At 37.1% G+C, this 22,311-nt stretch overlaps 1 long non-coding RNA gene across 1 annotated transcript in view; it reads right to left on the bottom strand.

Moving 5' to 3' along the window:
- Positions 1–641: 641 nt before the first annotated feature.
- Positions 642–22,311, bottom strand: part of LOC118855302 — a 40,561-nt gene continuing 18,891 nt past the window's right edge. The window contains exons 2-3 of the long non-coding RNA XR_005010736.1: positions 15,504–15,552; positions 642–709 (exon numbers count right to left, since the gene is read on the bottom strand). This is a non-coding gene — a long non-coding RNA (uncharacterized LOC118855302). The remainder of the gene's footprint in view (positions 710–15,503; positions 15,553–22,311) is intronic.

Genomic DNA, 22,311 nt, shown 5'->3' with positions numbered 1-22,311 from the left:
GAAAACTGCTGCCATGTTTTGCCTATAAAATCTCTTCCTCAGTACTAACATTTTCAGTTCCCTTACAATCAGTCCTTGTAAGGCATTTTTCCAGTCCTTTTAGGATCTTTTTTTTTTGAGCATGTTCTGCTCACACTCCATATCTTCTCTCCCTTTTCTATACTGTAGCACCTTCTTTTGGTGCAAAATACATTGTTTTGCATGTGATTTGATACATTCAGTCTCAACCTCTCTTGTTCTTTTTCCCTTAATACAAGCTAAGTTAGAATTTGTTCATTTTGAGCAGGTGCTAACTGTTCTTTCTCTTTTCTCTTAGTCCTTACTTCTCTGATCTTCCTTGAAGTTGCTCTCCTGCCCTCACATTGGCATGAATTTTCCAAGCTCAGTTGTTTGAATTGAAATGGAAATTATCTGGTCAAGCTCATTTATTGTGGATGTCTAATGGGAATTTTGTATGTTTCTAGCCAAGAGGTTAATTTTAACATTAAAAACACCAGAATTAAGGAATGTCTCAAAGGACCAAGCTACATCAATTGCCATAGTGATTTTTCCCCTCATAAGACAAAGAGAATAGAGAGTAGGGTAAAAGTTTTATTTCAAAATAAAATTATAATATTTTTGCATCATGCTTGATACCTGTAGTGTTAATCTGGAGTCCATTAACCATCAAAGAGTCCATTGATAGATTTCAGGGTATCTATGAAAATTCCTAAGGGAAAAAATGGGTTGGTTTGCTTTGTCATTCTATATGTTTTATTTTATTTATTTAAAAACATTTTCCTGAAAAGTGGCCCCTAGATTTCACTAGACTGTTAAAGATGTCCATAACACAAAAAAGATTAAGAAACTTTGGTTTAGTGAAAAAGCCAAAGTCATTGGATATTTCATAATCAGCCCTTTATTTCTCATCATTGCTCTTTAAAGGTGAGGTGAGAAGTGATAAATTAAATTAAATTAAATGTGTCCTGATTCTTACTAATACTGGCTCTGCTTCTTCTGATAAACTTTACCCAAATTATGACATCATGGTGTTAAGAAAGCAAAGATGAAGCAATTGGCTCTTCACTTAATGGTTAACTTCCTGGGGATTGTTGTGCATTAGAATTCATTTCTCGTTTTAGCAGGGTGGATTTGCTCAAGGCTTTTCTTCAACAATTAGACTGTGAATTCCTTAAAAGCAGAGACTGATGTTTTGCTTTTGTTACTGCCTTTATTTGTATCCCTAGTCCTTAGCAAAGTACTTAACATAGAGTAGGCACTTAAACATTTGTTGACATGACTTGACTTGAAAAAAAAGAATTTGAATATAACAGATCACAAAGAAGGCAGGGGCTTCAGTCATCAGGGACAATAATGAACACACAAACACATGTATGTATACATATATATGTGTGTGTGTGTATATGTCCCTTGTTGTTTATGGCTTCCATATGAGGAATCAGAATAGAACAAATTGTTTAGACAATTATAAAAGGTATTTCACTCATTTAATTCAGTCTAATGAATATTCTTTTTCAAACCACTGTAGTTTTCATTAAAGATGTTTTTCACATATGTGATTACTGGTATGCTATCAGCAAATAGGAATATTTGGAGAGCCTTGCCATTAGTAGGAAATACATCTATTAAGACTTCATATAGACATATTCCATGACAATAGAAAACACTTTACATAAGTACATGTCTTCAAACTTTATCACATTATGTTATCTCCATAGTTGCATCTGTCATAGAATTTTATGTGATTTTTCCATGCATGAGAAACACCTCAATGATAGAAAAACTAATATTTTTCCTTTTGAGTCAAAAGTTTTTTTTAAAAATAATTCAACAAAAATTAACAAATTGGGGCTTTATATTCTCAGGTAGTTGTATGACTTAAGATGTGAGTTGGTATAGAAAAAATATGAAAAATTGTTTGTCCTTTATCATGCTTTTATCGAGAAAACCCTTGACATATATATGTGCACACACATATATAATTCATTCTCATAAAGATTTCATAGAGACAACTGATTTTTTTAGTCACCTCTTAGGAAAAATACCATGTGTGTTCAGGAGTTGAAAAATGAAAAAAAGTGTACCTCCTAATAATGGTGTGTAACTTTGACTTGGAGAAGAACACAGTCTTGAATAAGTAAATAAATAAAAGTTTATATGACCCAAATAGCAATAGCAAGATAAATAGTGGCTGTAAGAAGGCTTTGGATAATATCCAAAAGTTCTTTCCAAATATTTAAATTCCTTCTCCACCTATGGCAGGATTAAGTATCTCTATTATCTTTTATGAAGAACAAATGTGATTATTCCACTTCTGATTACTATGATACTTTACATTGTCAAGAAAATTGTTGAGAACAGAAGATTCATCATAGTATTCATCACTCTAATAAGCCTTGGACTACAAAAATGTTGACATATCCATGGAACACACAGTCTTTAACCTCCACACAAATTTGAGGATATTAATGTTTCTTCAAAGGTATATCATAACATTATCCCTAAAGTTAGACAGGTGATACAGTAGAAAGAGGATGCATTTCTGGAGTCATTCCTCTACACCAGGGACACTTTTTTTGTCATTCAAAGGATCTATGAACATGGAGCAGAAAAAAAATTGATGAGATCTTTTTTTAAAAAAAAAATCCTATTGTTATGTGTTTCAAACATTATTCTGAGAAAGGCTCCATTGATTTTACCAGACTACTAAAGCAGTCCATGACACAAAAAAGGCTAAGAACTTCTGCTCTAGATAGTCTGTCTAGAAGACACTATGTTTCAATCCCACTTTACTCCATGTAGATCCTATTTATACCCTCACCTCCAACTCCATTCTACTGGTAATCCGGACTCTACCCGGGGTTCCTTTTTTGTGATAGGTCAGATTTGGCTTATTTTGCCAGAACTAAGCTCTCTAGGACATGTTACCTGCTTGCAGATCACCCCTTCCACTTATTCCCCACAAGTAACCTGGACTCTACCCTTGAGTTTCTTTAATCTCATGTTTTGATTTATCTTTTTAGGTCCAGGCCTTTTCTTCTTGTTCTTTGCATGGGGCCTAGTGCCTTTCCTCTCTTTCCAGCTCTCCCTGGTTACTTTTCTTTCCTCATTAGCATATAAGTTCATTGAGAACAAGAACTGTCTCACTTGTTTGTATTTTTACTCTCACTTCTTGGCACGGTAGATAGGACATAGTAAGTTCATAGCCAGTACCTAATAGTTTTGATGATTGCTGCTTTATACTATACTTTTAGATCTGGTATGTATAAGCCACATTCCTTTGCATTTCTTTTCATTAATTCCCTTGATGTTTTTGACCTTTTGTTCTTCCAGATGAATTTTGTTATTTTTTCTAGCTCTTTAAAATATTCTTTTTAGTAGTTTGAATGGTATGGCACAGAATAAATAAATTAAATTAGGCAGGATTGTACTAGCTTAGCCTACCCATGAGCAACTGATATTTTGCAATTATTTAGATCTGACTTTATTTGTGTGAAAAGTGTTTTTTAATTGTGTTCATATAATTCCTGGGTTTGTCTTGGCAGGTAGACTTCCAAATATCTTATGTTGTCTTCAGCTATTTTAAATGGAATTTCTTTCTATCTCTTGGTGCTAGGCTTTGTTAGATAGATATTGAAATGCTGATGATTTATGTGGGTTTATTTTATATACTGTAATTTTGCTAAGGTTGTTCATTATTTCACATAGTCTTTTAGTTGATTCTCTAGGATTCCATTAGCATAACATTATACCATCTGGTAAATGTGATAGTTTTGATTTTTCATTGCATGTTCTTATTCCTTCAATTTATTTTTCTTCTGTTATTGCTAAAACTAACATTTCTAGCACAACATTGAATAAGAGTGGTGATAATGGACATCCTTGTTTCACCATGATCTTATTGAGAAAGCTTCTAGCTTATTGCTATTACATATAATGCTTGCTGGTTTTAGCTACTTATCATTTTAAGGAAAACTCCATTTGTTCCTATGCTCTCTAGTGTTTTTAATAGGAATGGTTGCTGTATCTTATCAAAAGCTTTTTCTGCATCTATTGAGATAATCACGTGATTTCTGTTAGTTTTACTATTGTTGTGAACAATTATTCTGATAGTTGTCCTAATATTGAACTAGCCCTTCATTCCTGTTATAAATCCCACCTGCTCATAATATATTATCCTGGTGACCAATTGCTATAATCTCTTTGTTGATATTTTATTTAAAATTTTTGCATCTATATCCACTTTGGAAAATGGTCTATAATTTTCTTGCTCTGTACTGGCTTTTCCTGGTTTAGGCATCAGCACCATATTTGTGTCACAAAAAGAATTTGTTAGAACTCCTTCTTTCCTTATTTTCTCCAATATTTTATATAGTATTGGAATTAATTGTTCTTTAAATGACTGATAAAATTCACTTGTGAATCAGTCTGGTCCTGGAGACTTTTTCTTAGGGACTTCCTTGATGGCTTGTCCCATTTAGTATTCTGAAATGGGGTTAAGTGTTTTATTTTGTAAATATTTATCCATTTCACTTTGTCAGATTTATTGGCACACAGTTGGGTAAAACAGTTCCTAATTATTGTTTTAGCTTCCTATTCAATGGTGGTGAATTTATCCTTTTCATTTTTGATACTGGTATTTTGAGTTTCTTCTTTATATTTTTAAATCAAATTAACCAAAGTTTTATCTATGTTAATGCTTTTTTAAATAAAACTAACACTTAGTTTTATTTATTAGTAAAATAGTTTTCTTGCATTCAATTTTGTATTCTCTCATTTGATTTTCAGAATTTCTAATTTAATATTTAATTGGAGATTTTTAATTTATTCTTTTTCTAGCTTTTTTAGTTGCATGCCTAATTTGTTGATTTTCTCTTTCTCTATTTTTATTAATTTAAGCATTTAGAGATATGAAATTTCCCCTAAGGACTGCTTTGGCTGCATCCATAAGTTTTGGTATGTTTTCTCATTATTGTTATTCTCTTTGATAAATTTTTTTATCATTTCTATGATTTGTTGTTTGAGTCATTCATTCTTATATTATCATATCAAAATCAACTTCTACCCACACCATCTGTATGTGTACATATATATATGTATATACATATATATATACATACACACATGTATATATACGTATATATAATCTTCTAACTGCCCTAAGAAAGATACACTTCTCAAGAGGTACAAGTATCATCTTCCTGTCTTCCTGTAGGGGATATTGAATAATTTTTTTTCTTTTCAGTTTATCTTTTTATGCTTCTCTTAAGTCTTGTATTTTAAGATTAAATTTTCTGTTCAGCTCTGGTCTTTTCATCAGCACTGATTGAAGGTCTGCTAGTTCATTGAATATCCATCTTTTCCCCTGAAAAATTATGCTCACTTCTGCTGGGTAGTTGATTCTTATTTGCAAACCAAGCTTCTTTGCCTTCCAGAATACCTTGTTCCAAGCCCTCCAGTTCTTTAATATGGAAGTTGCTAAATCCTGTGTAATCCTAACTGTGGCTCCACAATATTTGAATTATTTCTTTCTGGCTGTTTTCAGTATTTTCTCCTTGACCTGATAATTCTGGAATTTGGCCACAATATTCCTCAGCGTTTTCATCTAGGGATCTCTTTCAGGTGGTGATTGGTGTATTCTTTCAATGACTATTTTACCCTCTAGTTCCAGAATATTTTCACTGGTTTCTGTGATAATTTAGTGAAAGCTGCTGTCCAGACTCTGTTTTTGACCATGGCTTTTTCCATTTGGCCAATTCTACTTTTTAAAAAGTTGTTTTCTTCAGTGGATGTTTTCCCCATTTGGACAATTGTATTTTTTTTAAAGGAATTGATTTCTTAAGTTGATTTTTGTCCTTCCTTTTCTAAGCTTTTGTTTCTCTTTCATGCCTCTGATTTCTTTTTCCAGTTTTTCTTCTACCTCTCTTATTGACTTTTAAAATCCTTTTTGATCTCTTCTAAGAAGGCTTTTTGGACTTTAGGCCAATACGTATTCCTCTTTGATGTTTCCCAAGTAGGCATTATGACATTGTTGTCCTCCTCAGAGTCCGTTTTTTGATCTTCCCCGTTACCATTGAAGCTCTCTATGGTCAAGGTTCTTTTTTGCTTTTTGCTCATATATTTTGCCTATTTTGTCACTTTTAAAGATGAGTTTGCTCTTGGGGCACAGGAGACACTGACCCAAGCTACTTGTGCAGGTGGCCAGGGGCCTGGTCACTGGTTTTGTACACTGGGGTCTCAGGTGCTGGCAGCTTGCTCACTGAATTGGGTGGCCTCATCTAATTGTGCCTGTTGTTCCTTGGTTTCTGGGGCTGGCAATTTGCCTTTTGTGCTGGGGCTAGAGGCCTCACAGCTGGACTGATGTGCCACTGGACATCTAGGTCAGGACTGAGAGGCCTCACTCATAGATCCATGCTGTGGCTAAGAGCCTTTCATTCACTTTCCTGGACACCATCTACCCTGGACTGTGCTCCCCTTTTGCCCAAGTGAGACAGACCTCTCCTGAAGTCCAAGTTATGTTAAACTTGAAAATAATTTTGCCTCACCTTTTTGTAGGTTCCATTGCTCCAGAATCCCTTTAGAGCCTCAATTGAATCTTGTTTCTGAGGGAAACTGGGGAGAGCTAAGACAGCTTCCTTGGCTTCTCTCCACCATCTAGGCTCTGCCACCCTCCTCCACTCATTCTTTAGGATCTGATTATTTTATTCCCAATTAAATTTTAGTCTATCTTTCCATGGCACTTTATTACATGTAATTTTTGTTGCATCATGATCTGAAAATGATGCATTTAGTATTTCTTTCTGTCCTGGATTTTTAGGTTTCTATGTCCTAATGCATAGTCAGTTTTTGTTTAGGTTCCATGTACTGCTGAGAAAAGACAAATTCCTTTCAATCCCCATACAATTTTCTCCAAAGGTCTAGTGTATCTAACATTTCCAAAATTCTATTTACCTCCTGTAACAACAATTCAGCTAGCAGCAGCTGTTGAGGTGTAAGACTCAACAAAACTAACAACAAGAGCTATTAGTACATTTGATCTGCTTTACTAAGGAAAGTAATATGAAGGGGTTAACAATCTTACTTTAATCCAACATACAAATATAATTCACTTAGTTCAGGAGGAAAAGCCAGCAACTTGAACTTCAGAGCAAATACAAAAAAATTACAAACAAACATAATATAAACAGACCAAATCACAATTCATAGTTACAAGGAAAGCATCAACATTTGGGTTCACAAGCCAGGTGCTTTTAAAATGGCTGCCCAGAGTTTCATGCCGCTCTTCCAGTGACTGAGAGCTCCAAAGGAAGATACCAACCTCTTGAGTTTATATATTCTGTTTAGGGTCAAAGGGTGTCACACATGCAATTCACCCATGTGACCTAAAAGCATCACAAACCTGGGACTCAAACCTATGCAAACCAGGCTGTCCCTTGAGGCAAGGAGGTCATCAAAGACTCCTAATTTAATCAAATAAAGAAAGGCCAGACTCATCAAGGGCACTTGATTAAATGAGTGCTAAAAGAAAAACAGTAAAAAAGTCCCACCTTAATTAATATTACACCTCCTCAATCTCTTTCTTGTTTATTTTAAGATTAGATTTATGTAGTTTTCAGATGGGGAGCTTCAGTATAGTTTTGCTGTCTATTCCTTCTTGTAATTCACTGAATTTCTCCTCACTGATTCAGGCAGCTAGGGCTTGTTCCACCTGGCTCCAGGTCTGGTTGGTCTGGGTGTGTCCCACGCTGGGATCTGCTCAGCTCTGCTACCAGCTCCATGCGACAGACTTTACCCCACGACCATCCAGGCTGTCCTGGGCTGGAGCCCTGCTTCTCTCTGCTTTTTTGTGGGTTCTGCAGTTCTAGAGTTTGTTCTGAGCCATTTTTACACTTGTTTGGAGGGTCCTGGGGGAGAGCTTTAGGTAAGTCCCTGCTTTCCAGCCACCCTCTTGGCTGCGACCCACATTGATCTCCTTTTTAATCTATTTTATTCATGTAAGCATTTAGAGTTATAAAACATCTGCTAAGAACTGCTTTTGCTGCATCCCATAAATCTTGGCATGTTATCTCATTATTGTCATTCTCTTGAATGAAGTTATTGTTTCTATGATTTGCTCTTTGGCCCACTCATTCTTTATGATTAGATTATTTAGTTTCCAATTGATTTAGTTTATTTTTCCATGGTGCTTTATTACAAATAATTTTTATTGCATTGTGATCTGAAAAAGATGCATTGACTACATCTGCCTTTCGGCACTGGATTGGGAGGTTTTTATACCCTAATACTTGGTCAATTTTTGAGTATGTGCTATATACCACTGAGAAAAAAGTATATTCCTTTTTATCCCTGTTCATTTTTTTCCCAGAGGTTTATCATATCTGCCTTTTCTAAAATTCTATTCACCTGCTTAACTTCTTTCTTGTTTATTCTGAGGTTAGACTTATCAAGTTCAGAGAGGGGGAGGTCAAGGTCCCCCCCCCCCAGTATAGTTTTGCTGTCACTTTCTTCCTGTTACTTCCTTAATTTCTCCTCTAAGGATCTGCATGCTAAAACCACTTGGTGCATATATGTTAAATAATGATATTGCTTCATTGACTATGGTGCTTTTAAGCAGGCTATAGTGTTCTTCCTTATCTCTTTTAATTAGATCTATGTTTGCTTTTGTTCTCTCTGAGATTAATACTGCTACCTCTGCTTTTTTTTTACTTTAGCTGAAGCACAATATATTCTACTCCAACTTTTTACCTTTACCCTGTGTGTATCCTCCTGTTTCAAATGTATCTCTCATAAAAAATTTGTAGGATTGTGGTTTGTAATCCATTCTGATATCTGCCTCTTTTATGTGAGATTTCATCCCAGTCACTTTCACTGTTATGATCACAAGCTGTGTCTTTTTCTCAATCTTATCCCCTCCATTTATGCTTTTATTTCTCCCTTTTCCCTTCCACTCCTCAAAAGAATGTTGCTTTTACCACCGCCTTCCTCAATTTACCCTTCCGCTTGATTCCTCTCCATTATCTTACCTTTTTCACCTTGCTACTTATTCCCTCCCTTCTGACCAGCCCTCCCTTTTATTTTCCCTTTCCCCTCCTACTTCTGCAGGACAAGTTTGATTTCTATACTTATCAGAGTCTGTTATTTCCTTCTCGAACTAAATATGGTGTGAGTAAAGCTCAAATACTGCTCTTCTCCCTCTCTTCTTTCCCTGTACTATAACACATTTTTGTGCCTCTTCATGTGGTGCAATTTACCCTTTTCTACTACCTCCTTCCCTCTTCTACCAGAAGTAGCTCTCAAGTCTATGCATATCCTTTTTGACAATCATAATAAATGTACTATTCTCAAGATTGAAATATATATATATATATATACATATATATATGTATGTATGTATGTATATAAAACACATTAAAAACAATATAATCCCACATAAGGCTGTAAATAATTTACCTTATGGATTAGCAAGGGTTTTCCCCCTCTTTACCTTTTTATGTCTCTCTTTAGTTTCATATTTGAAGATCAAATTTTCAATTGAATTCTTTCCTTTTCATCAGGAAGGCCTAGAATTCCCTTATTTCATTGTATGTCCATTTCCTTGCCTGAAAAATTATGCTCAATTTTGCTGGATAGTTGATCATTGCTTGTAGTCCAAGCTCCTTTGTCATTAGGAATATCATATTCCAATTTCTCCTGTCATTTAAGGTAGAAGCTGAAAGATCCTCCATGATCCTGACTGTAGTTCCTTGATATTTGAGTTGCTTCCTTCTGGCTGCTTACAGTATTTTTCCTTGAATTGATAATTTGGGAATTTTACTATAATATTTCTTGGAGTTTTTAATTTGAGATATCTGTCAGGGGGGGATTGGGGGATTCTTTTGATGATGATTTTACCCTCTGATTTTAGGACCTCAGTGTGATAATTCATCGTGATTTCTTAGAAGATACTTTCCAGGTTCTTTTTTACATCGTGGCTTCCGGTAGACCAACAATTCTTAGATTGTCTCTCCTGGGTCTATTTCTCAGGTCAGTTGCCTTTCCAATCAGACATTTCACATTTTCTTCTATTTTTTCATTCTTTAGATTTTGTTTCACTGATTGTTGATGTCTCATAGAGTCATTATCTTCTACTTGCCCAATTCTAATTTTTAATGTATTGTTTTCTTCCTTTAGCTTGCCTATCTCCTTTTCCATTTGGTTGATTTTATTTTTCAATGAGACATTTTCTCCATTTATATTTGGATCTCCTTAACTGTTTTGCCAATTTTACTTTTTAAAGATTTGTTTTCATCAATAATTTTTTTTCCATTTTTTCTATTTTTTCTTTTACCTCTCTAATTTGGTTTTCAAAGTCCTCCTTGAGTTCTTCCAGGAATGCTTTTTGGGTTGGAGACTAGGTCACATTCCCTTTTGAATTTTCAGATGTGGGTATTTGATCTTCCCTGTCTGCATAATAGGAATCAATGGTCTTTGGCTTTTTAATGCACTTTTTCATGGTGTTTTTTTTTTTCCTCTTGGCTTCTAAAGTGGATCTCTGCTTCTGGGGCTCAGGGGGCTCTATCCCAAGCTTCTTGTATTATGAACTGTGGGCCTGCTCCCTGGCTTTGTGTACTGTGGCCTATGGCTTTGTGAGGTGTGGGGGAGGGGTGGTGTGGCTGCTAGAAGTCTCTTCTTCCCTGGGACTACTCTACAGCACAGATAGTCTCGGCTGTTGTCTGTGCTGGTGTCTGCCACTTCCCCTGGCTGTTCAAAGGCATGTCTGGGTGTTGATCTTTGCTAGCTCCACCCCCCTGGGGCATAGTAACTCTCATTGTTCTGCTGAGGTCTCCTTCCACCACCACAAGAATGGCTCTCTCCCCAACTACTCTCGCTAAAAGGCTACAGAATCCCCATTTCTGGCTCCTCTGTTTCTCCTGAGGGAGTATTCTCTGGGTGATGAAGGGAGGGAGAGATGATTTACCTGACCATTATGGCTCCTGGAAGTTTAAGAAGGTAAGTTTCAAATCTTTAGACTGTGGGCTGGTGCCCTCCATGGTAGCTGCTTACACGGCCACAGGTTCTGCATCAGTGTCTCCTGTAGTTCCAACAGACTCCCATCCCAGGCTGAGAGGCCTGTGTTTAGTCTATATTTTATAGTATTCTTTTCTTCAATAATTTTTTGGGGTCTCCTTTAGCAAGCTGCTGACTTGTTTTTCATGATTTTCTTGCATCACTCTCATTTCTCTTCCCAATTTTCCCTCTACTTCTCTTACCTGATTTTCCAAATCTTTTTGAGTTCTTCCACGGCCTGAGACCAATTCATATTTTTTTGGAGGCTTTGGATGTAGGACCTTTGACTTTGTTGACTTCTTCTGGCTGTATGTTTTGGTCTTCTTTGTCACCAAAGTAAAACTCTATAGTCTGAGTCCTTTTATGCTATCTGCTCATTTGCCCAGCTAATTACTTGACTTCTAAGCTCTTTCTCAGGGTATGACTGCTTTCAGAGTGGAAAATGCTCTGTCCCAAGCTTCAGGGGTTTTAAGCTGCTGTTTTCATAGCTACTTCTATTCTGTGGAGGTATGAAATTCCTCTTCTGGCCTATGTTCTGGTCTCTGAGTGCAAGCACTCCTTTATGCCATGTAACTACCAGGAGGACTCCCTTTCCACAGCCACTATAAGCTCTGTCACCCTGGTGCTCCTCCACCCTCAAGTTCTGCCACCCAGGACTGTGACTCAGATCCAAGCACAGCAAAGCAAGAGAATCCTGCCTCAGCACCAACAAAGAGATCCCTGCACTCCTGCTCAGATCAGCTGCTTGATTTCCCCCACCTTCTGTATGCCTGGAGCTCTGGAAGCAGCCACTGCTGCTACTGCTGCTGCCACAGCTGCATCCTACTCCACCACCCCAGGGCTTGGGCTGGACCACACTATTCTCTCACCCAGGTCCAGCATTTTTCCCACTGACCTGCTTTGTTTTCTTTGGCATTTGCGGGTTGGGAAGTCTGGAAACCACCACAGCTGCCAGTGATTCAGTGCCTTGAGGCCTGCTCTGCCCGGTCTACTCTGGACTGGTCTGTCCTGGGGTGGCCCATGCTGGGCTCCCAGCATGGTATGTTAGACTCTTTTCAGTGACCAACCAGGCCTTCTTGGGCTGCAGACTTGTTTCACTGTCATTTCGTGGGTTCTGTAGCCCTGGAATTTTTTTTTCCTTTTTTTATTGCCCTTTTTAATTTATTTTATTGTTCATGGCCATCCTTTGCAAGTATCATGATAGGGAACCTTTGAAAATTTTATAAAATGATGTCTTTCTTCACAAGAGTTTGGATTACAAATTTTCTCCCCATTTCTACCCTCTCCCCACTCCAAGATGGCGTATATTCTGGTTGCCCTGTTCCCCAGTCAGTGCTCCGCTCTGTCACCCCACTCGCCTCCCATCCCCTTTTCCCTTCCTTTCTTGTAGGGCAAGATAAATTTTTATGCCCCATTGCCTGTGTATCTTATCTTCTTGTTGCATGCAAAAACATGTTTTTTTTGTTTTTGAACATCTGTTTTTAAAACTTTGAGTTCCAAATTCTCTCCCCTCTTCCCTTCCCACCCACCCTCCCTAAGAAATCAAGCAATTCCACATAGGCCACATGTGTATCATTATGTATAACCCTTCCACAATACTCATGTTGTGAAAGACTAACTATATTTTGCTCCTTCCCAACCCATCCCCCTTTATTGAATTTTCTCCCTTGACCCTGTCCCCTTTCGAAAGTGTTTGTTTTTGACTACCTCCACCCCCATCTGCCCTCCTCTCCATCATCCCCCCATTTTTTTATCTTCTTCCCTCTTCTTTCCTGTGGGGTAAGATTCCCAATTGGGTATGTATGGTATTCCCTCCTTAGGCCAAATCTGATGAGAGCGATGTTCACTCATTTCCCCCCTCGTCTGTCCTCTCCCCTCCTCCCACAGAACTGCTTCCTCTTGCCACCTTTATGGGAGATAATCCATCCCATTCTATCTCTCCTTATCTCCCTCTCTCAGTATGTTCCTCTCTCATCCCTTAATTTGATTTTATTTCTTTTAGATGTCTTCCCTTCATCTTCAACTCACCCTGTGTCCGCTCTCTCTCTCTCTCCCTCTCTCTTTCTCTCTCTCTCTCTCTCTCTCTCTCTCTCTCTCTCTCTATATATATATATATATATATATATATATATACACATACACACATAGATATATACATACATACACATTCACCCATTTATAACATTTATACATATATATACGTGTATATATATATGACATTTATATATATAACATTTATACATAAACATATATGTATGCATATTCCCTTCAGCTACCCTAATACTGAGGTCTCATGAATCATACACATCATCTTTCCATGTAGGAATGTCAACAAAACAGTTCACCTTTAGTAAGTCCCTTGCAATTTCTTTTTCTTGTTCTTTTTCTTGATTACCTTTTCATGCTTCTCTTGATTCTTGTGTTTGAAAGTCAAATTTTCTATCCATTTCTGGTCTTTTCACTGAGAAAGCTTGAAAGTCCTCCATTTTATTGAAAATCCATATTTTGCCTTGGAGCATGATACTCAGTTTTGCTGGGTAGGTGATTCTAGGTTTTAATCCTAGCTCCATTGACCTCCAGAATATCGTATTCCAAGCCCTTCAATCTCTTAATGTAGAGGCTACCAGATCTTGGGTTATTCTGATTGGGTTTCCACAATACTCGAATTGTTTCTTTCTGGCTGCTTGCACTATTTTCTCCTTGATCTGGGAGCTCTGGAATTTGGCGACAATATTCCCGGGAGATTTCTTTTTGGTATCTATTTGAGGAGGTGATTGATGGATTCTTTCAATTTCTATTTTGCCCTGTGGCTCTACAATATCAGGGCAGTTCTCCTTGATAATTTCTTGAAAGATGGTATCTAGGCTCTTTTTTTGATCATGGCTTTCAGGTAGTCCAATAATTTTTAAATTATCTCTCCTGGATCTATTTTCCAGGTCAGTGGTTTTTCCAAGGAGATATTTCACATTATCTTCTATTTTTTCATTCCTTTGGTTCTGTTTTATAATATCTTGATTTCTCATAAAATCACTAACTTCCACTTGCTCCAATCTAATTTTTAAAGTAGTATTTTCTTCAGTGGTCTTTTGGACCTCCTTTTCCATTTGGCTATTTCTGCCTTTCAAGCATTCTTCTCCTCATTGGCTTTTTGGAGCTCTTTGGCCATTTGAGTTAGTCTATTTTTTAAGGTGTTGTTTTCTTCAGTGTATTTTTCGGTATTTTTTGGGTCTCCTTTAGCAAGTCATTGACTTGTTTTTCATGGTTTTCTGGCATCACTCTCATTTCACTTCCCAATTTTTCCTCTACTTCTCTAACTTGCTTTTCCAAATCCTTTTTGAGATCTTCCATGGCCTGGGACCAGTTCATGTTTTTCTTGGAGGCTGTTGGTGTAGGCTCTTGCACTTTATTGACTTCTTTAGGCTGTATGTTTTGGTCTTCTTTGTTAGCAAAGAAAGAATGCAAAGTCTGAGACTGAATCTCGGTGCGTTTTCGCTGCCTGGCCATCTTCCCAGCCAATTAACTTGACCTTTGAGTTTTTCAGTGGGGTATGACTGCTTGTAGACTAGAGAGTTCTATGTTCCACGTTTGGGGGGGAGGTGCCAGCTCTGCCACACCAGCACTGCTCCTTCCCCAACCCACAACCAGGACTGGGCTTAGATCTTTGGCAGGCTGTGCGCTCCTGCTCTGATCCGCCACTTAATTCCTCCCACCAGGTGGGCCTGGAGCCAGAAGTAACAACAGCTGCTAGCTGCCCCACCTCCGCTGCCCCCGGGGCTGGAAGCTGAAACCAGCGAACTCCTTCTACTCCTGCAGCTTTTCCCACTAACCTTCTCCGCAGTCTTTGGTGTTTGTGGGTCAAGGAGTCTGGGAACTGCCGCAGCTCACTGATTCAGGGCGCTACGGCCCCCCTCCGCCCGACTTCTGGTCTGGATGGTCCCGCAGTTCAGGCTGGGTTCTGCTCCACTCAGTTCCCAGCTCCCAGCTCTCAGCTCCCAGCTCCCTGTGGGATAGACCTCACCCAGAGACCATCCAGGCTGTCCTGGGCTGGAGCCCTGCTTCCCTCTCCTGTTTTGTGGGTTCTGCCATTCTAGAATTGGTTCAGAGCCATTTTTTATAGGTTTTTGGAGGGACTCGGTACGGAGCTCACACTAGTTCCTGCTTACCAGCCCTGGAATTTTTTGAAGTAATTTTTACAGGTGTTTGGAGGGATTTGGGGGAGAGCTCAAGTGAGTCCCAGTTTTCATGTCTCCATCTTCACTCTGCCCCCCACCATTGATTTTTATTTTAAAATTTGACCCAATGTTCTACTTTACCAAGATCTTTTTTCATCCCAGTTCTTTCATTCTGTGCTAGGTATCTTTCCTGGCTCTCTATCATCTCTTATACCAAGGTAGGTGATGTAGTGGATAAGAGTCTAATTTTAGAGTCCGTGTTTAAATCCTTCCAGAGCTACTCACCAGCTATGTTACCATGAGAAATGTATTTGCCCGTCCCCAGTCTCCTCATCTGTAAAAAAGAAATAATAATAGCACTTACTTTATCAGATTTTTATGAGAAATAAATGAGAACATTTATGTAGAAGGCTTTGCAAATTTTAAAGTACCATATAAACATTAGCTATTATTGTTCAAGTTAATGATAAAAAATGTTTAGTAGCATCAGATCCTATGAGTGATGCCTTTAAGACTTCATTCCAAGTTGGCATCAAACTATGAATTCTCGTTGGGTCTAGCCATTCAACCAGTTCCATAACTGCTTAATTGCAATGGCATCTATCACAATTTATTTATCTTTTCTACAACACTAGTTTGAGACATCTTGTTATATGTTTTGTCAAAATCTTAATAAATTGGCCAACACCTCATCCCATATGAAAAGTTAAGGTCAAAATGGGTACATGATTTAGACATATAGGTTGATACCTTAAGCAAATAAGGAGAGTGTGGAATAGCTTACTTATCAAATCTATGAAAAAAGGAAGGATTTATTACCAACAAAGAGAACATTACTGGATATTCAATGGATAATTTTGATTACATGAAATTTAGAAAAAAAGTTTTTTTAAAGGCAATGCAGGCAAGGTTGGAAGGAAAGCAGGAAACTGGGCAAAAATTTTACATTGTTTCCCTAATGAAGGTCTCGTGTCTCAAATACATAGAGAATTGAGTCAAATTTATATGAATACATGTCATTCCTCAATTCATAAATGGTCAAAGGATATAAATAGGAAGTTTTCAGATAATGAAATCAAATATTGCATAGCCATGTAAAAATGCTCTAAATCACTATTGATTAGAGGTTTGCAAACTAAAATAACTCTGAGGTACCACACCACATCTATCAGATTTGCTAATATGGTAGAAAAGAAAAAATGACATAATTTGAAGGGATATGGGGAAATTAGAACATTAATGCACACTGTTGGTGGTGTGTAGTGATCCAGCTATTTTGGAGAACAATTTGGAACTGTATCCAAAGGACTATAAAAGTGTGAATGCCTTTTGTTCCAGCAATACCACTGCTAAGTGTATATGCCAAAGAAATTAAATAAAAAGAAATAAGACTTATATGTATACAAATATTTATAGCAGCTCTTTTGTGGTTGCAAAGAATTGGAAATTGAGGATGTGTCCATCAAGTGGTTGTGGTATATGATTATGATGGAATACTATTGTGATATAAGAAATGACAAGCAGGATGGTTTCAGAAAAACTTGGAAAGACTTACACAAAGTGATGAAAAATGAAATGAGCAGAACCAGGAGAACATTTTGCATAGTAACAGCAATATCATATGATGACCCACTACAAGTGACTTAGCTATTCCCAGCAATACAAAGATCTATGACAATTCTGAAAGACTTATGATGAAAAACGCTATTCACCTCCAGAGAAAAAACTGATGGAATCTGAATGCAGATCAAAGAATACGGTCATTTTATTTTCCTTATTTTTCTTGGGGTTTTTTGGTCTGTGTTTTCTTTTATAATATGACTAATGAGGAAATATGCTTTGCATGACTGAACATGTATAACCTTTATTAAATTGCTTACCTTCTCAGTTATGGAGGAGGAGAGAAAGGGTGGAAGAGAATTGGAGCTCAAAATTATTTTAAAAAAATGATTAAAATGTCTTTATATGTAATTGGGAAAATATCAAAATAAAAAAAAATCTTAGTAATTTTATGAAACAAGTTTGGAAAGCAAGTATGGTACCAGATTTTTTAGGGTCTTGATGGCAAGGCTAAAGAATTTAATTTATACTCAGGGGACAACAGAAACCACTGAAGTTTTATGAATAGGGGATGATATGAAAGATTGTTCTTATAGTTATAAGAAGGATGAGTGAGGAAGAGAAGAGAAAAGAGAGGGGAAGTACTATTAGGAAGCTATTGCATTTGTATGGTAACAATAATCTATAAGTATTGTGTCAGTGTCGTTGGGAAACAGAGGTAAACACAAGAGATATTGAAGAGGTAAAATTTATAGTCCTTGGTAACCATTTGTATATTAGGGTTAAGGTCTAGGAAAGAGTGAAGAATAAACCCAAGATATTGAACATGATAGAACAGTTAAATGGTGGGGGCACCAACAGAAATAGTCATTGGAAGGTAGAGCAAGCATGAGGAAAAAAGATTAAGTTCTCTTTTTAACATATTGCATTAAACATCCTCATGGTTCATATCCAGGTGGTGGTGACATTTAGTAGTTGGTAATGCAGGTCTGGAGGTAAGAAAAGAGAGGTAAGATCTCAAGGTAGAGATTAGGGAGACAGAACTATATAGAGATCAGATAGTTCAAGCTCAATGTGTGAATGAAATCTACAAACAGGGTGAAACAAGGGATGAACAATTAAACAAAAAGGAATTTAGGCTGTGAGGCATTTGAATTTCTTGTTGAGAATGATTTGTGAAAGATACTGTCTTCATAGAACTTTTAGAAGATGAAAGATATCTAACTTTGTAGATTGGGTAAAATGTTCCTGGCGACAAAGGGATGAACTTAAATGAGTTCTGGTGGTATTCTAAACCCCATTGTTTTGTGATTCTATTCACATCAATTTCCTTAAAGATCCTCCCAGGTCTGAACTATATTCCCAAAAGATATTCAGTGAGGGAAAGGATGTGAATAAAATTGAGCAGAGGAAAAAGACATTCCAGCATTAGTTTTTATCAGATCATAAATGCAATACTTTCATTTGGACTGAAGGCTGAGAAGTTTGTCAAATCAGTCCCTCTGCCTCTGACTGCAGTTTCTGGAAAATGAAATAGAAATCTTTCTAAGGACTGTAATATGCTGTAAGACTTCTTGTTTATTACAAAAAGTGGAACAATTTAGAATGTGGAGATATGTGTGTGTACATGCACACATACATACATATACATATATCCATATATTCACTATATAGGCAAAAATATTTGCATACCTACACATATATATTCATATGTGTGTATACAGCCAATGAGGGCATGTATTTTGCTTGACTGCATATTTGTTAAAACATTTTTATCTCTTTAAAAATTTTAAACTTGAATGCTAAAACTTAAATACATAATAAGAAAAGAAAAAGAAATATATTATAAAGTTAAATATAAAATAAGAAAAGAAAAAATGTCACATACACAGAACATAAGAAAAAAGTCAAGATATATAGGAATAAATTTTCTTTTCAGGAAAGTCTATAGGGGCAGCTAGGTGGTGCATTGAGTAGAGCACTGGCCCTGGAGTCAGGAGGACCTGAGTTGAAATGTGGCCTCAGACACTTAACAAGCTGTGTGACCTTGGGCAAGTGCAAGTCACTTAACCCCAATTGCCCTGCATTCCCCCCTCCAAAAAAAACACCAAGAAAGCCTACATATTAAATACTATGCATTGTGTTAAAAGCTGTCCATCTTTTCTTTGCTTCCTTGTAGATTTCTTTTGTTCTCTGCTGTATACCTTTCCCTGCCTCTTCCTTTCCCCTCACCACAGGCTACAATAAATGGATGCATTTATATACGTATATATATATATATATATATATATATATATATATATACATACACACATACATATACAAACATACATGCACACATGCATACATAAATACATGAACACATAGTTTCCCTAAGAAATTCTATTGCTAATCTTTGTTTTTTATGTTTGTGCAGATATTTTATTTCCTATCCTTCCTGACTCCTCTACTTTTCTTCTACCTGCTACCTTGCTTTCCTGTTTATTTAACCTAGCCACCCTCCAATGATCCCTCCTCATCCTCCCATTTCCATAAATCTAAACACCCTTTAGTATACCCCTTTGACTTAGTCCCTCACACTTGCTTCTATAAATCCCTCCCTTGTCCTTCCAAGGATTTCTCCCTTATCTCCTTACTCCAATTTATCTAAAGATTTCTATATCTTCCCTTTACATATTCCCTCACCCTTCCCTCTAAAGAACCTTCCCTTATCCTCTCTTCCCTCCCTATCCCTTAGTGTTTTATTTCTTTCTACATTTAGAAGACTTTTATACTCTCCTAAATGTATATGTATTCTTCCCATTTGAACCCATTCCCTATGGATGAAAGTAGGTTTCCAGAACTACCATATTTCCCCATGTATAAGCTGCTCCTATGTATAAGACACACCTTAATTTTTGGGCCCGAAATTTGAAAAAAATGTATTACGTAAAGTTATTGAATTCATTTCGTTCATCTGCTCATAGCTTTCAGGTATCTTTTGGGCAAGTCTGGCGTGTGTAGGCATGCTTAGTCCATTCTGTTTCATGAACCTGAAACAGCAATTGTGTCCTCCTTTGAAATTAGTAACTTCTTTTACATCAGCAATTCTTCTTGCCTCATGCTGAACTATCTTTGTGGACACAGGAGTTCCAATTCCTCTTTGCTCTTCAATCCATATCTTTAATTCCCTCTCTAAATCAGGCCATTTTGCTGACTTGCCTCTCATGGCATTCTTCTGCCGTGGTGTTTTCAGTAGGGTTTCTTCTTTCCGTAGCCAGTCTCAGATTGTTTTCTCAGTTGGAGGAGGACCAAACTTATGTTCAGCAGCACGATTTCCATTCATGTTTGCAAACTGGATCACTTTTAACTTGAATTCAGCACTGTATGAAAATCTTTTCTGAGCCATTTCTGGGCAGAATGTGGCAAAACATAACCTAATATGCTGGTAACAAAGGCAAAACAATGAGCGCAAAGACAACAAGCATGAAAAAGTGGGAAATGCAAGTAAGAAAAAAATCTACAACAATGAGCACAAAAACAAGCATGAAAAAGTGGGAAATAAAAGTAAAAAAAATCTACAGCCACTGCATAAGATTCACTCAGTTTTAGAACCCAAATTTTTCATAAAAGGGTGTGATTTCCACATGGAGAATTATGGTACCAGCCCCCCTCCCCCATCTAATTGTTCTGTATTGGTTCTTCCTTTCACACCTCATTTGTATTATTTGTTAAAATTTAATGTTTTCTTTTTCATTTTTAATGAGGTGGGGAGTAGGAGGGATAGAAAATGAATTTCTGGTTTTTTTTAACATAAAGGTGGGACGGTGATAAACATATGTAATTTTGTACATACTCTCAAATGATGTCATTGGATTACTAGTTTTAGGTGGCGCAGTAGATAAAATGCTGGGCCTGAAATCAGCGAGACTCATCTACATGAGTTCAAACCTGGCCTCAGACACTTCTGAGCTGCGTGACCCTGACCAAGGTACTCCATCCTTTTTGGTTCCGTTCCTCATCTATAAAAAGAGCTGGAGAAGAAAATGGCAAACCAGTCCGGTATCTTTACTAAGAAAACTCCAAATGTCATCCTGAATGGTCAGACAATGGAAAGGACTGAATAACAACAACAACGGCAAAAGCAGCGGTAGCATTCTTTTATCTGGTTACAAGAGACCTCTCATGAAGTAAGCATAATCTGTAAATGTATGTAATGGAAAAATGAAACATCAAGAAAATTGAAAAGAATTAAAATAAAATAATAATTGCTAGCATTTATATAGCATTGTAGTATTTAAAAAGTGCTTCATGAATATTTCCTCATTTGATCCTCACAAAACCCTGGGACTCAACTGCTATTATTATTTGCATTTTCCAGATGAGAAAACAGACAGAAAGAGGTTGCTCAGGATCACAAAGCTAGTAAGTGTCTGAGATCAGATTTGAACTCAGGTCTTCCTAAATCCATATCTGGTACTCTGTCTACTATTCCACCTAATTACCTCCACAAGATATTTCATAGCTCTTTTTGATAAGTGTGTAAGAGAGAAAAAAAGACAGGACTCCCAGGGGTATAGCCAAGATTGCAGAGTCAAAAAAGCCCTCAGCTGAGGTCTCCCAATATTCTCCTCTAAAGAACTTTGAAATAAAATTGAATTCTGAAGTGGCAGAGGGAAGAAAAGGTCACATGAGATGTCCTTTCAGTCTAACATTGGGGAGGAGAATGACCTAGAACTTACGTGGGTGAAATAGCGGTGGTGGAACTAGGTAGTGGTAACAGAAGTAGTAGCAGCTTTGGGAGTTCTCAAGCTCAAGATGGTAAAGGGAACTGACAACCATTTAGAAAGAGATTACAGGGGCCCCTGCAATAAGCCTGGACACAGAACCAGATGCTATTTGTCAACTCTGTGGCTTACAGCCGCTTCTGGGTCATAGCTGAAGGGCAATGAGCAGCACTTTCTATCAAGAGGGAGTGGAAGTCCTGAGGGAGAATATCTCTTTAGATTATACGATGGTATGATTGGAGAATCCTTGAGAATCAACTAAAAAAAATAGTTGAAACAATTAACAACTTTAGCAAAGTTGCAAGATATAAAATAAACCCATAGAAATCATCAGCATTTCTGTATACTGTCAACAAATCCCAGCAGAAAGAGAGAGAAATAGAAATTCCATTTGAAATAACAACAGATTATATAAAATACTTGTGTCTACCTGCCAAGAAAAAACAAGGGATCATATTAACACAATTACAAAATGCTTTTCACAATTGGCTCATGGATAGGCTAAGCCAATATAATAAAAATGACAATTCTACCTAAGTTGATTTACTTATTCAGTGCCATGAAAATCAAAGTAGCCAAGGATTATTTTTATACAACTAGAAATAAATAGTAAAAAAAAAACATCTGGAATGGCAAACGGCCAAGAATATCAAGGGAATCAACAAAAAAATAAAGGAAGGTGGCCTAGCAATTCCAGATTTCAAACAATATTACAAAGCAGTAATCATCAGAACAATCTGGGACTGGATAAGAAATAGAGTGGTGGA

Source organism: Trichosurus vulpecula, chromosome 6 (assembly GCF_011100635.1).
Source record: "Trichosurus vulpecula isolate mTriVul1 chromosome 6, mTriVul1.pri, whole genome shotgun sequence".
In the NCBI taxonomy this organism is placed as follows: domain Eukaryota; kingdom Metazoa; phylum Chordata; class Mammalia; order Diprotodontia; family Phalangeridae; genus Trichosurus; species Trichosurus vulpecula.
Note: the sequence above shows the minus strand (reverse complement) of the source record. Positions and strands in the feature narration are given on the sequence as shown.